Consider the following 14,922-nt stretch of genomic DNA (forward strand, 5'->3'; position numbering starts at 1 on the left):
GCGACCACTTGACCCATAATGTTGTCTCATTTCGCTATACGTACTACCCCCAATCAACGTATAGCAAGAACATTACCAATTCATTCTTCTCTATGATGTCTGCTTCCGGGTTAAAAAGAAGCAAGAACTTATCACCTTTAAAAAAATTAGCTGTGTGAAATACTACTGTATATTAATTTTACTTTTTTCACTGTGGGTTTTCTGGTACAGTAAATGGGAGGAAATGCAGTCAAATTAACACATACCTAATCCATGATACAGTACTAGCCTGTTCCAGGCGTTCACATAGTAGAGAGAGTGGCGCCAAATAAAAAGGGGCTCGAAAAAATAAAACCGAAGGAAAGTGGAGAGAGGGGGAACGCCTGAGGTATTTGTTTTACATAGATTCTTTACTTCGCGTCCGGCTCTCCACTCAACGCCTAAAAAAGGCTGTTAATACTTATTATTCATTTATTCTTTACACCCTAGGTAGTATATCTGTTTTCACGCCATGCATTATTAACTAGCAGCATAAATTAGAGGCCGGCAGTTTATTCTACTCGGCGAGTCAAGAGCTAAGTGCACGTTTGTTCTTCGGTGGATTTCAGACTGCTTTATTTTGCGATCATCCTGGCCTGCTTTTCTACCACGGGGATCTTTCTACAACTACGCTTTCTTCTATCTTTTGCGTCTTCTTTCCGTTTGTATTACTTTTGTGGAATTAATTTTTAAATCTTTCTTTTTTTCGTTTTTTTTCTCTAGTCAAACCGTTAGATGTTTTCATTCAACTGAAAGATAACGAATACCCTTAAGGTCTCACACATGCTAATACAGTACTTGGTAGGCTATTAATTTATAGTACATGCTCGTTTTGTTTTTTTATGAAGATGGTACATACATTGACGTCCAATAGTGCTACACCGTTGTTTTCTGTAGTGTTACTGGCTCTTACAAAACAATACTATATATGGTAAAACAGGTGTGATTCAATGCCACCTTCGTTTTTCAAACTTCCGATTTAACGAACCAATTTCTATTTTCTTTGGAGGTTCGAAAATAGGGAAGCTACTCATGTTTTAACGTAAAACCCTGCTTATAAACCCCCTCAACTTATAAGCCCCAAAATCCCCCCCCCCCCCCCCCACAACCCCCAGTTATGAGCCCATCTACCTGAAAACAAAAAAATCAAGAGAGAATGAGCTCATTCCCTCTTGAAAAAATACATCTGATTATAAGCCCTCCCTCCGGATAAAAGCCCCCCCCCCCCCCCTCCTAGATATGTATTGAAATGAATTCGATTCTGACGTTTAAAGCTTAATTAAAAACCAGAAAATCCAAAACATATTTTGATCAAACCTGTTATAGCTTGTTTGGAGGTGTACTTTCTATTAAGGGTCGCAAACTAGAAGCCCCTCCGATTTAAGACTTTACAAGCCCCCTTAAAACCCTTTCGAAGTAGTATAACCCCAGGGCTTATAAACTGCATTTTGTAGTACTGATATTAACCTTTAAGTCCCGATATCCACTAACAAATTCTCCAAACTGATCTCCATACATTTCCTTAAAGAACTAGTTGAGAGTAGTCTTGAGAGTATTTGATAACAGATCAAAGCATTTTCTCCTAAGTGATCATTTTTTTTTTAATTCTAATAACCATTTCTCTTGGCAACATATAAATATTGTGGGGAGAAAATTGATGTTAGTCAATATTCGGACTTGAAGGGTTTTTAAAAATTTCGAAACTGAATGCCATATTCAGTGTTCGCACTTCTCAGGTCCTGCCAAGAATAGTATCAGGGGGTGACCATTTGGCTTTGGAGGAGGGGTATGGGTGATTTCAGAAAAAAAAACATATCCTACGACTGATTTCGAGGGGAAAAATCTTGCAAGGAAATACTTGGGGAAAAGATAACCTGCACTGAAAAAAAAACCTCTCATGGCGTATAATAATGAAAAAAAATCGCACACCGTTCTGATGTCGGAAAAAATTCTATCTCAAAAGGTATAGAGAAAAAATTCTTACCCAAACCAAATCACCCACGTCCCCCCCCCCCCTCCCTCAAAAGTCAAATGGTCGACCCCTTAATTGAATGCAATTATATGCAAAATTGCGCCACGGAATCGTGGCTATTCGTGGGGTCTTAACAAAATTGACGAGTCTGTTAACAAACGTCAAAACTGCAATTGTCTTTTTGGCGGGTGTTTGTTTTGGGACGCTTTGAAATAAAAACATATCTCCAAAAGAGAATGAAATATAAAATTCACTCTAGAAGTCGCTTATCGGAGCCAACCCGTTTACAGGAACACACAGTTTATTGATTAATATAGCAGTGAGGGTGATGTACTCAGCTCTTCCTTCCTGAGAATTCTGATTATGTATATGAATGACAAATTTATCGCACCTATAAATGACAGGTGATCGTGTTCAGCCTAAGCCTTAAGCTGAACGTAGTCAACATGCAACTGTTTATATCATTTCGATAAATAAGGACGAAAAGAGGAAGCGTGAAATGTCACACATTTGTATTGACTACCAAGAAGAGACCGTACACCGCGTAAATGTCTTCTGATAGTAATATTGACAGCGATCTGTGGTTTTGGATTTTAGGATGTCTTTTTACTCTTCTAACAGTGGCTGGAAATGGACTTGTCGCATATCTGATCCTGAAAAAACCACAGCTGCAAACGAAGCCCAACTGCTTTATTGCCTCGTTAGCAGTTGCAGACATTTTTGTTGGTATCACATATTTTCCCCAGATTCTTGTCAAAAGCTTCATCTGTTATTCCAAGCAATGCGATGACGTCTTTTTTATCACCAGACACTTTTTCCAGTATTCCTCGAATGTCAATCTTTGTATCATGTTGGTAGACCGTCACATCTCCGTAATGAAACCACTGAAACATGTTACGTTGATGACAACGAAAAGAGTTACCATCCTTTTGATCGCATCATGGACGGCCCCATTATTCATCTTCGCTATTCCTCAATCAATCTTTCTGCTGTTTGCAACTGAAGATCAAGAAAGCGTCTTCTCGATATTCAAAACCTTGGTTTTCTCTACCTTGCCAATGATTTTATTGATTGCATTGACAACGAGTGTTTTGGCTGTCTCACGGAGCTTATCACGCGAAGCACGCGTGCTAAACGCGCAAGTTCGTTTCAACCACAGAAATGACACACTAGAATTGAATGCATCCGATTCACCAACCTTCGAAAGGCAAAGAACCGCGAAAATGATGATATTTGTCATGGTAATATTTATTCTCTGTTCTGCTGGGGAAAATTGGAAGGGTTTCTGTTCATGTGATTGGAGTTTGTGCTGCGATGAACCTAGAAACGTTGATCATGTTCTAAACCTTGTTTGTTTATTAAATTCTGCTGCTAATCCCATCGCTTATTCGTTTCTCAAGAAAGATTTTAAAGAGCAGTTAAAAAGACTCTTTCAAAATAGACACTAATGCAACTGGGATTATTAAATATAGCGGATTTGCTGCACAAGAAAATAGGCTGTAACAGGTGTTAAAATAAACATAACAAAAAAGTCACCTACATGTACTTTAGAGGAAGGTCCCAACAGCATTATTATAAAGTAGTTACAAACCTACAATAATGAATGGACTCGCAACGTATATAACACGGCCGAGACTATAACTTACTGAAGTTTTAATAACGAACTGAGCGGCTATTTTAAGTGCTGGAAGGTTTCAGTGGGTGAATTAACCGACGTGCAAACTTCCTCGTCAGGAACCGGTGAATCTTCCAGCGGCAATATAGGTCTATATATGAACTACACCAGTTGAACCCGCGGCTGATTGCGATGGCATGCAGTGAAAGGCATTTGCACCAAAAGCTGCGAAAAACTGTCCGTTTTGTGCATGTTTAAAAATTTTCAGAGGAATTCTCTGCGTAAAAGGCCTTTTCACCGTTTTTTCAGCTTTTCACATGGACCAGTTAGGGAAAATCCGTCGACACTACTAGAAAGAGCGCCTTAAAATTAGTAAAATTGCCAAATTTGAAAGTGATACGTCTTAAGGACCTCAAGCGAGCGACAATTTAACTCCGCTTAGTTGCGGAAAATTTATAAACGAAAAGTTTGCAAGTTCGTTCCCCCCACCATACCGCGTCTGTACAATTTGAGGAGCTAAAGAGTGTTTTCACATGACGTCACGGCGGCCATATTGGTGTCCCAATACAATGAAACGGTGGCCATGTTGGTGTCCCAATCCTCTGGGAGTTGAACTCTTTTCTTATGTTAACGCTCTCTTTTGTTCCAAAATATTTACATAGATGCTAGCCACGTGAGTGAAAAACGTTCTATGTCTTCGCGTCTTCGCTTACTTAAGTAGTACCACTTTCAAACTTGGTAGTTTTACTAATTTTATGGCGCTCTTTCCAGTAGTGTCGACGGATTTTCCCTAACTGGTTCATATCAAAAGTTTAAAAAAATCGTGAAAAGGCCTATTGTATTCCGCTGGTGCTCTTCGTTTTTGTGGTCTAAAAAAGTACCAAGAGTATATCGAACGTATCGAACTACCTTGGACATTGGATAATTCTGGTCGTCGAGCTCGATTTGCCCGTAGTGTATTGAAAAAGATTACGATGAAGTTATTGCAAATTACGACCGCTTGATTAATTACAAGTTGCGACAACTCTTTTATGGCAACTGTGACGGGTGGTAATTACAAATTGCGACAGGTGTTGTATATAGAAATGATGACAGCTAGTACAAATTACGACACCAATTATTACTGACAAAATTACGACAGAGCATTGCAAAGAAATATTCTTCAACACTTACAAAATTCTTGACAGTTACGAAGAGTTTTTGTGACCCATCCAGATCCCTTCATCAGTGTCGTTTGCTGTTATTCGAGATCGTAGCCTCGTTTTGATGAGCGGAATCTTCACTCTGTTATACGACAGGGCAGTTTTAACCGATACCTGAGTAAGGAAAGCATCTCCGTCGTTACTCTTTTAAATAGTCGTGATGTGTAAATAAAATTAGATTTTTGCTTTGCAGATTTCTAGTTTTAAGATAAAAGAAAAAGGCAAGGCCCATTCGACAGAGAGATAACTTGATATGATTGCCAATATTTGGAAAGGTACTCTTTCTCACCCTGGCCTGGAGAAAGAAAAAGAAAGGCAGTTCAGTTAAAAATATCACACCAGAGATTGTTTTTCTTTAATTACCTTGAAGCTAAAAGTGTCAGTTACCGGCTGCTAAAGGATCCGATATAAGGATCTACTTAGTTTGCCTTTGCTGGAAAATAATGTGTTGTGGTGAAGGAGGCTGGAAATGATTGGCTGCAAAACCGTTCAAGCAATAAGCATTGGAGAAAGGCGATTTGAAAAAACAAAGCCGAAATGAGGTTAACCGTTAGAGGTATATAACGGACAAAAATTTCGGTCGTTAGCTTAGGCGTAGTAACAAAAGACAATTTTTAATCGTCAATTGAAAAAAAAAACAAAACAAAACAAACGTTAACAGTAAAAAAATTTCCTAGCCACACTTTGTCATTTAGAGAGAGAGTCAAAAATGGCTTGTTAGGTAGACTTAATGCATCTCCGTCTCGTGGCCGGTATAGACTATTTCAGCCTTCTTTTTTTCATCTGGGAAAGAACTTTCTCGGGAGATCTCGCTACAGACCTTTAAAATGTGTTTTGTAATAATTGAAATTAATTTTGAACTTATGAAACCTTGAAACTTTTCAAAGGTTTGTTACCCGTAATGGAAGAAACTACCCAACAGAGACCCTCATAAAAAATACCTTATGCTTCGCACAATTTTCCTGAACTTGTTACGTGAAATCTGATGTTGAAAAGTCACGTGGTAACAAATTATCATCGAGTCAGTTTTATGTTGCTCTGAACTGATCTTGTTCATCTCAAGGGTTTTCATTCTCCCTGATTTGGCTGCATAAACTTTTAATTAATTTTGGACTGAAAACCAGAAAGATAAAACGTTCGGTTACTTAAAAAGACGCTGGCACTCACAAAATGTAAAAGAAAAAAAACATCATTTGCAAATTCGTCACTCTTTATTCCCTGAAAATCTTCCTATGGTACAGACAGGTGAATCAGTAGCATCTCTTTTCGCATAAGATATATATTTCTCACTATCACTCTAAAAAGACTTCATGCGGAATAACTAAGCAGAATTTCCTAGGGATCATCAGCAGTATTTCACTGATATATGCGAGCATGGAGATTATTTGCGTAGATGGTCTAAATAGATAGACATAGATACAAACATACGTACAAATTAAGAAGAGAAAAACAAATAGAGGTACAATTTTGAAGTGAGCAATAAAAAAATGTTGGTTCTCTTAAAAATTTTAATAATTGACTCAATCCTCAAAAGACGGTGGTAGATTTAAATCAAAAGCTAGACAGGTATGCATCATGATGTTTTTATTGCTGAAAACTTTTTGAAACAAAACTTGTAAAAGAAATTTGGATAGACACTGAGGAGACTTTTCCTCAACATAACTTGATTAGATGTAATATTCCATCTACGGAGCCTGTGTAATTAAGTTTCCCCACAACATTTGGTTTTTTCTGCATGCAACATCAGTTTTTTTTTGACGTTTGCATGGAACTTTATAAAAAAATTCTCACTTTATCTCCGCGTTTTCCTGAAGTGATGAGGCAGCTCTCCCCATTAACCGTTACCACAAACGCAATGAGTACCTATCCCCTTTATTAAATGGAGTTTACTTTGTGGCTTTTTAGAAATATCCATCTGCAAGTTAGCTTTTTAATTAACTCTCTCTTTATGTCTCTTTTGAAGAAGGCGTACGCCAAGGGATTAACGGCAGAGTTTAAAACGAGCACAGGTATTTTATATGTGGAATCGTTACAAGATGTTCGGTTATGGAAGATTATAGCAAAACCACAGCGCATATACATTACATAACAAACAATAAACAAGCCCACGACAATTGTCATCATTACAACTGCAGACTTCTCGTGAGGTTTAAGCAAAACTCTGTGGTTAAAACCCAACTGTCTTGCTAAAGATCGAGATGCTCTTTTGTGCTTGTACAAAATACGCACCATCGAGGCAAAGCAAAATACCTGCATAAGACACGGAAGGAGATGAAAAAATATCGTAACTAAGCAAGTAAAGAGTTTGGAGACAAGTGGGGTCTCAAAACTTCGCAACAATGATGACTCGATCAAAACAAAAATAATTGTGAACATCCAAGAAAACAAAATCATTTCAGTTACACGTCGGCGCGTCATGAATGTTACGTATTTTAGGGGTCGCACAATGGCGATGTAGCGATCCACTACCAAACTACACAAGTTCGTTATGGACACGTCACTGAATATCCATCGTACAGTCTGAGCCCACAAGAAACACGGTGTTTGAGGCCTTTTACAGCTTCTTGTTACTTCACAGAGAAACAGGGAAGGAATCACGCTAAGCCCGACACAGAAATCGGCCACTGCCAGCGAAACGATAAACGCGTTAGTTTTGGTTCTAAGCTGCCGTTTGCTGCTCACGAGTAAAATAATATATCCATTTCCAGTCATGGTCATAATGGAAAGAAACCAACCAAGTACCCAAAACCATAGCGGTTCCGCCATGTTAATTTGATTGGTAAGCACAAAAATCCTTTCTTCTCGGGCGGTACTCGATGGTTAACCAAACCGCCGTTTCTCTACCTCCATGAGCCTTCTCACTCCCAGCTGGTCCTACGTTAGATTAAAATTTCATACTAATAGCACAACATAGCAGAATGACTGATCATTGTTAGGGCTAAAATAGTAAATAAAACCCAATGTTATTAATTCAGGCAGTTAATAGTACTTTTTTTTATTCACTTACGGTATATATAGACACTGAAAAAAATTAAAACAGTATAAGGTTCCTCAAGAGTGTGTAAAAAACTGGTATCATTCTTGAGAAAATTTCAGATTAAAAAAACCTCACTCCAGTAATTTTTATGAATGGAAATTATTTCTGTTTTAATTTTATCATGTCATTATTAATGTCGCCTAACCCTCTTAATCCTCGCTACCAATGACAGATTATTTGTCCAGCTGCAACGACATCACTCGCCTCCATCTGAACCATACTTCTATCCTGTATTTTGCATGGTCAGTAACTTACTGAAATGGCCTGAATATCTTTACGGGCCGATTTAACGATGTTGGCCAATCATCTACCGTCTAGATTTTCAAAGAAATATGTCAGGGAAATGTCATAATTATGCTCCAAGGTAATCAATCATTGCCGGAAATTAACAGATAAACGTAATTTAAGCGTACTGAGCACTAGTTAATAGTTATATAGGTTCCACCGCTAGACCAGATTAAATATGGAAGATTTAATTAAGCTGCGTTTACAATTGTGATCTTTTTTACTTACCGCTTACAAGCCCCGGGCAAGCCCCGAGCAACTCCCGGGACAAGTCCAGCCCTTCTGCCCTGGGGGTGAGAATTCTTTGAAGCAGGTAACAACAGTGTCAGAGTGTCAGGCCTTTGGCGGCACACCCCGCAACTCAAACTTCTCATGAGCGCCCCTCCGAGAATGTACGGCGGCACGAAAAATGCCAGGGGTACGAAAGGACACATGGTAACAGATAGAACTTATTGAACCGTCCTTATGTCTCCAATAGTAGGCAAATGATAACCTCCGAAAACATCATTTAGACAAAGTTAATCAACAAAGTCGAAAAATTGCACCAAAAGTCCCGTAAAGTGTAGTTCCAGAAAATATCATACCTCCTCCCCCCAACGGAGGGCAATTTTGCATTAGATCCCCACCCCCTTGGAATTTCCATTTTAGGGGATGCTTGTCACCCCCCCCCGGCCCCCCCTGGATTTTCCGAAATTTTCCTTCTTGGTTAGGTACCCCCTGGAGGGAATATTTCAGTTAAAAGTGCTGTTGCACTATACTATTATGCCAAAGATATTTGTTTATTAGCATGGGACCAGGCTCCGCATTGAGGGAAAAAGGAAAACAACGGCGAGTGGGCTAGCGAAGCGAACGGAGAGGTAGTCTGGGGAGGCAAAGGGCGGCGCAGCCCTTTCCCCCTCTCCAGACAACCGCTGGCCTCGCTCCGCTCGCCGATGTTTTACCTATTTGACCCCGTTTTTTGACATTTTCCACCACTGCAGAGCCTAGTCCCAGGCTTATTATAATGCGATGATTAAACAGAGAAAAAAACGACTTTTCATTCATGTTTATAAAGTGTCTAATAATCTCAATTTTGCCTTGTAGAGTTCTTTCTCAGTAAATGATTAAAGGGTAGTCACTGAGAACACCGAGAAGAGACAATTGCATTGCATATACTATCGAGTAAGACGCGAACAACACATTCAGCCGTCCATAAATGAAAGAGTGTCGGAAATAACTGACAGCTTGCTCAACAGCGCAGCTATTAGTTTTTAATAACTCGCTAATGTTACCCGGAGCCCACGGAAAAACACCTCTAAAAGCCAACCCCCAACCCCTCGGAAATTGCCTCCTTTTTAACTCCCCTCCCATAGTAAATTCCGTTGCTCTCCGTGAGGGGGGGGGGGGATGGATATTTTCTGGAACTACAGTACACAATGTGAAAAGTAAGTGCTAAATTGTCAAAGAGTGAAAGTAGACTGGTACCGTTGTGAAGCCGATGTCGTTTAAGGCAAAAATTGTCAGGTTTAGTAAAAGCAGGTCCTTCTAAGACAAAAGCAAGAGTGAAAGAACGTTGAAGTGCATGACTGGTACATAATTTTGTTCAAATACCAAACGTTTATTCAGAGACAATAAACGCTATTAAGACATACATATTCTTCTATAGTAAAAAATAAATTGATGTTGAATCATAGTATTTGTCACAAGCGATAACGCCAAGGTCCTTTCACAATTAAGTTTGGTTGGTTCAGATTTTTTTCTACCAGAAGGTTGATCAAAATGACAGGTGAATCCTTAGAGTCAGCGGGTTAACTGAAATAGAAATTTTAGATAGTTCACGATTTGATTGTTTATAAGAGTACGTAGTGCCTGTTGTATATTCAGCTACAGCTAATATTTATATAAGGTGATACAAAAGCTAACCTACAACGTTTTCATATGCTCAGTTATGCTTAAAACAGTCGAACCTCCATTTGTGACCACCTCCCATAAGCGAACGCCAATTCAAAAGACCAACACTTTCCCAGTCAAAGCCTTACAGTTGGAACCTCTAGTAAGCGAGCATCTCCTGTAAGCGACCGCACCACTTTTTGGGCCTGAAAGTTTTATTATTTTCCATTGTTTAAAACCTCTTGTAAGCGACCACTTGACGCATTCTATGAAATTTATGTCCGCTGTGTGTACTATGCTGCTTAGAATATACGACCTGTACGAAGAACTTTAGAAACAACAGGGAACTACACATGCATGGCGTAACTTAGAAATTGCATGCGATATATTGTCTTCTCGGAAATGGCGCCCTGTGGTTCGATTCTTGTAAGCGATAACCTCCCGTAAGTGAACACTAAGTTTTTGCATTTTGGGTGGTCGCTTACGGGAGGTTGGACTGTACATGATTTAATATACTTACTTATGGTTAATGGCATGTCAATTATACCTTTTAGAGGCCTTTACAAGAAAAACAACGACAAGGAATATATTTTACGTTTGATTGACTCAAATTCTTTGCCTCCATAGAGAAACCTCTCATATTCGATTTACCAACATTTTTATCAAGATGTGTGGTTTGCACAGGAGTCGCTTTCAGCACTGAGTAGAAAAACACCGCATACTTGTTACCTATCAGCTCCAGAAAAGTTTTTTTTTTTTTTAACTTAATAGTTGAAGCAAAACATAAACATTTACAAAACGGGAATATGTAAGGCTCTGGTAGCAAAGAAACAAGCACAACTTGACAATGAAATCTCAGTTAGTTCCTCGAAAATGATTCAGGCGCTCCGTTGGCACATACTATCTGAATACAAAGAGCAACTGAATCGTAAGTCACGGGTGGATCGAAAGGATATATAGGATAATGCCTGAGCTCCGAAGCCTTATTAAAATTAATTGCAGGCCCCGGGACCAAGCGCGCAGCGCGAGGTAATTATTTTTAAGAAGGCCGAGAAGTGAGGGCATTATACACCTCTCTGTATTTTTATGAACTAAAGTATTTATAATATGCTATAGAGAGAAGTGTAAGGCATGGTAGTTTTACGATTCCGCCCAACCATCCGGGTGGTATGGCAAATATATAGACAGAAGAACAATAGGAGAATTACCAACCAATGACGAGTGACTGACGTAACTGTTTAAACCAATGAACAACAGACCTTATTTAGTTCATTTGAATATGACTTTGTTTTCAAGTTACAATAAAGTATTTACGTGGTAACAATGAAACTATATATGCACCTTTTGTTTTCACAAACAATAAAAGTGCAATATATTAACATTTTGCGAGAAGAATAAAAACACGTCAAACTAAACTTAAACTTTTAAAAAAAACTTGGAAGCGGTCTCATATACAGTTAAGTAAGCCCCTCTGGTTGACCATTGAAAAAGTTAGGGCGGAGTAGTCTATCCTTCGAAACTTCTGTTTTCATAGTAGCCATTTTTTTGGCTTAGACGATTTTGTGCAAATCTGAACAAAATATATTCGGTAGTTATATGTCAATAGCACTTTGGAATTGAACATACTCAAACACACGATAAATTGATTTTATCTGTGAAACCTTCACGCAAATCGATCATAGAATGTTACTGGCCATAGGCATCAAGCTTATACTGAGGCTATGTCCACAAGAATTCTTTTTAGTTAGTAAACGCTTAAAATGCTTTTTGTTTATAACTGTCTTCATGACAACAACTGTTTCAACTGTTTCGACTGTTTATTAATTATTGCAAATTTTACAGCAAGCAATATCCACTGCCCGCAGTCAGCAGATTAGCTAGTCGAGGCGAGCAGTGGTTACACTATATTATATGTGACCTGCGACCTTTGACAGCCTTAAACTTATCTCGAATGCAAATACTCTGCAAGATTTGCCAAAGCTCTGAAAGTTTACAAGGTACTTGTCTTAAACGACTGGTTTGAAATTGTGAGATCATTTTTCACAATGGCGCTGGCATTCAATTTTACAGGCTTTTTCAATAATCTTAGTTTTGTCATCTGCAAGGCATCTTTTAACACACCATTCGCAAACGCGGTCAGGATCTGCAAAAGATTTTCAATTAAAATCCAGATGGAACTAAGGAAGTAATGTTTTCTAAGAAGGTAAACCAACAACAATTTTTAGGAGTTTATCGGTGCAACCTAGCCAAAAAGCATCGAAAACGTAACAGAGACAATAAAACGCCCCTGACGTGCGCTTTGCATTTTGGTTCATACTCCACCTTTCCCTGAGCCCCTATGACAGATTAAAAAAAAGGGGACGGGTAGAGGAGAAAACGCTAAAAGGTTAAAGTGAGAGAGATATTGGGGACTCCTTTTCCCCTTTATGTTCGCCCTCCTCCGCCCGCTTCTCTACAAAAACAAACACTCAAAATTTATTGCGTTCAGTCTTAGCAAGTAGATCCAGTCTTGGATCTTTGTCAAAGCTGTCAGTCTTGGGTGAATCACTTAACCCAGCGCTCTATTACTTTAATCCCCAGTTCGAGCAACTGATCATTTTCCATTGATGCGTTAGTTGTAATGTGCTGGGGAGATTCCCTAGCTTGCGCATGCGTGGCAGGCGTTACCCCTGCGAGCAGAGTCTCCTTTGTCTTCTTCTTGACTCAGCAGGAAAGAAGGAGACTCTGCCAGAATCGCATCAAGCCTTTGACGTCGCTGCAGCCCGTGGACTAGTCAATCTTGTTTTCTCTCTCGTCAAACTGGTTTTTATCGAGTGCGAGCATCCTATATTGATAAGCCAATCGTCATAACTAAGCCCGCAAGAAGAAGAAGAAGAGAAAAACTCTAGTGGGAAAGAGATTTGAAATGACTAACCTTTGTAAGGGGGAACATCAGCCTCCGTGTCCTTGGTGCGTTGGGAAGAAATATAACTTGGTCCTATGGACATGATCAACACAGCCAAAGTAATAACCAGGCAAGCAGTCTTCATGATCAGAACGGTAAAGCTTAAAAATAATCTTCACTGAAAAAGAAACCATGAGTGAGACAATAAATTTAGTACCTAAAATCCTTGCTATTAATTTCAGCGGGAAGAAAAAATCTGTTTCTGATTATGTAAAACAAAAAACAGCGAGCAAACAAATTTTGATGATTGATAAATGAAGTGTCCTAGATCAGAAATTCCAGGTTTGCATACAGGCCCGGGTGAGCAGAAAATTTGTGGCTTTTATTGCGAGAAAATTCAAAGAATGTTTACTTTCATTTAGGGGTTGTTTTTCAAAGATCCAGCTAATGGTCAGTTCTTCATGCGCGTAAAGCTGTGTGAGGGTAAAAAATTTTTATATTTCGTCAAACTTAGAGAGAGTAGCAAACTCGCGCCGTATTCTCATTTATCAAATTTTACGATTGCTGCTTCCCCGCGTAGCCTACCGCGAGCAGGCGCGCTCTTTTCCTAAAATCAGTGGAGATCTGATTGATCATACACAAATAAGCGGTCGCGTGACCGCTCGCTACTCGCTTAGGATCGCCTGGATCACATCGTTCACAGCGAACTTTTCCCTTTGTTCGCTCTGCTCATCCACTTCTCATGACTTCTGCATGACGTTGTATTGCGTACCACATATGTAAGTTTGCGATTATTAGACCGTAGCCCGCGGAGCAGGCGATAGGAAGAAGTGGGCGCAAGAAAGAACAGGCGCGTGAGAGGGAGACACGCGCCCGTTCTTTTTTGCGCCCACCACTTACAAGCGCTACGCAGGCTAATTAGACTATGAATCTAATACTTACCTCTCTTCCCTGGTAATTATGGTGCAAAACGTCCACGATCTGGTCTCAACGCAGCGACAGAACGTTGATATATGAAAAGCAAGATCTCAAAGCCAGCTAAGAATGGTTCTTCGACAAACACAACAGCGTCTATTTCAACAAAGAGGTTCCGATATCTGAACCCGGATTATGACTGGAAAACCATGATTATTAGTCGCCGTGATTATTAGTTATTTCCGTTTACACCTTGACACTAACTTCTGTGTTTTAAAACACAGCTATTTAGTTCCCAGTTCTCCTCAAAAAAACTTTGAAATTTAGCCTTAGGCTCAATTTCCGCCTCACTCTCGCGTCCTCCTTTTCGGGGGAGGAGAGTGGGCTCACTTCACTAACAGCAGCTGGTTTTTGAGCTTATAGTCTCGTCCAGTTTTACTAAAACTGTATTTTAGTGGCGCAAGAGATGCAGTCGAACCTCCCGTAAGCGGCGACCACCCAAAATGTGAAGAGTTAGTTGTCGCTTTAGTTGTTGCTTTAGTTGTGTGCCTCCCACGCAGACGTTCTTAGGGGTTCGTCAAGCGTTCCTGCTCTCACAAACGTCTGCTGAGACGAAGAGCTACTTCCCGTTCTTTGGCTGTTTGCTTTTGTTTAAAGAAACCAATCAGCATTGACTAATTTTGACGCGTAAGGCCAATCACATGCTGTGAAGGAAGGGAAATCGACACGTGTGGTTCACCTCGAGAGTAATTTTCGCGATAACCAAAATATACATCATATTTCATGTTCTTATTTAACTGCTATTTTCTTTGTGCTTGATCTTGGGTAAGGACAGGGTTCGATTTTTGATTCAGCGTTATCGACGTTAAACTGAGAGCTAATCAAAACAGCGATTGACAAGCAATCTTTTCATCCGGGGGGATTCCCATATGAAAGAGGAGGGGATGCTCGTCGGAAATTTTGAATTAAACCTCTAAAGGAGACCAATTTGGCTCTGGCCCAACCTGTTTTTGACCCCTAAAGGAGATCATTTTAAACTTTGATTAAATGAATCGAGTAAATCAGTAAAACGAATTGAAAATACATAACTTTTTTATATTTCTTCGAGTGCAACCCTAAAAGGGA

At 39.5% G+C, this 14,922-nt stretch overlaps 1 protein-coding gene and 1 long non-coding RNA gene across 2 annotated transcripts in view; both read right to left on the minus strand.

Annotated features, from left to right (window-relative positions):
* LOC140933545 (annexin A5-like) overlaps positions 1-14,922 on the minus strand; it is a 330,251-nt gene that overhangs the window by 66,207 nt on the left and 249,122 nt on the right. The gene's annotated exons all lie outside the window — the stretch shown is intronic.
* LOC140932715 (uncharacterized) lies at positions 11,974-14,051 on the minus strand. The gene is made up of 3 exons (XR_012164988.1): positions 13,825-14,051; positions 12,913-13,060; positions 11,974-12,141 (listed from the first exon to the last, which is right to left on the minus strand). It is a non-coding gene; the product is annotated as an uncharacterized lncRNA (long non-coding RNA).

This window comes from Porites lutea, chromosome 4 (genome assembly GCF_958299795.1).
Source record: "Porites lutea chromosome 4, jaPorLute2.1, whole genome shotgun sequence".
Lineage (NCBI taxonomy): Eukaryota > Metazoa > Cnidaria > Anthozoa > Scleractinia > Poritidae > Porites > Porites lutea.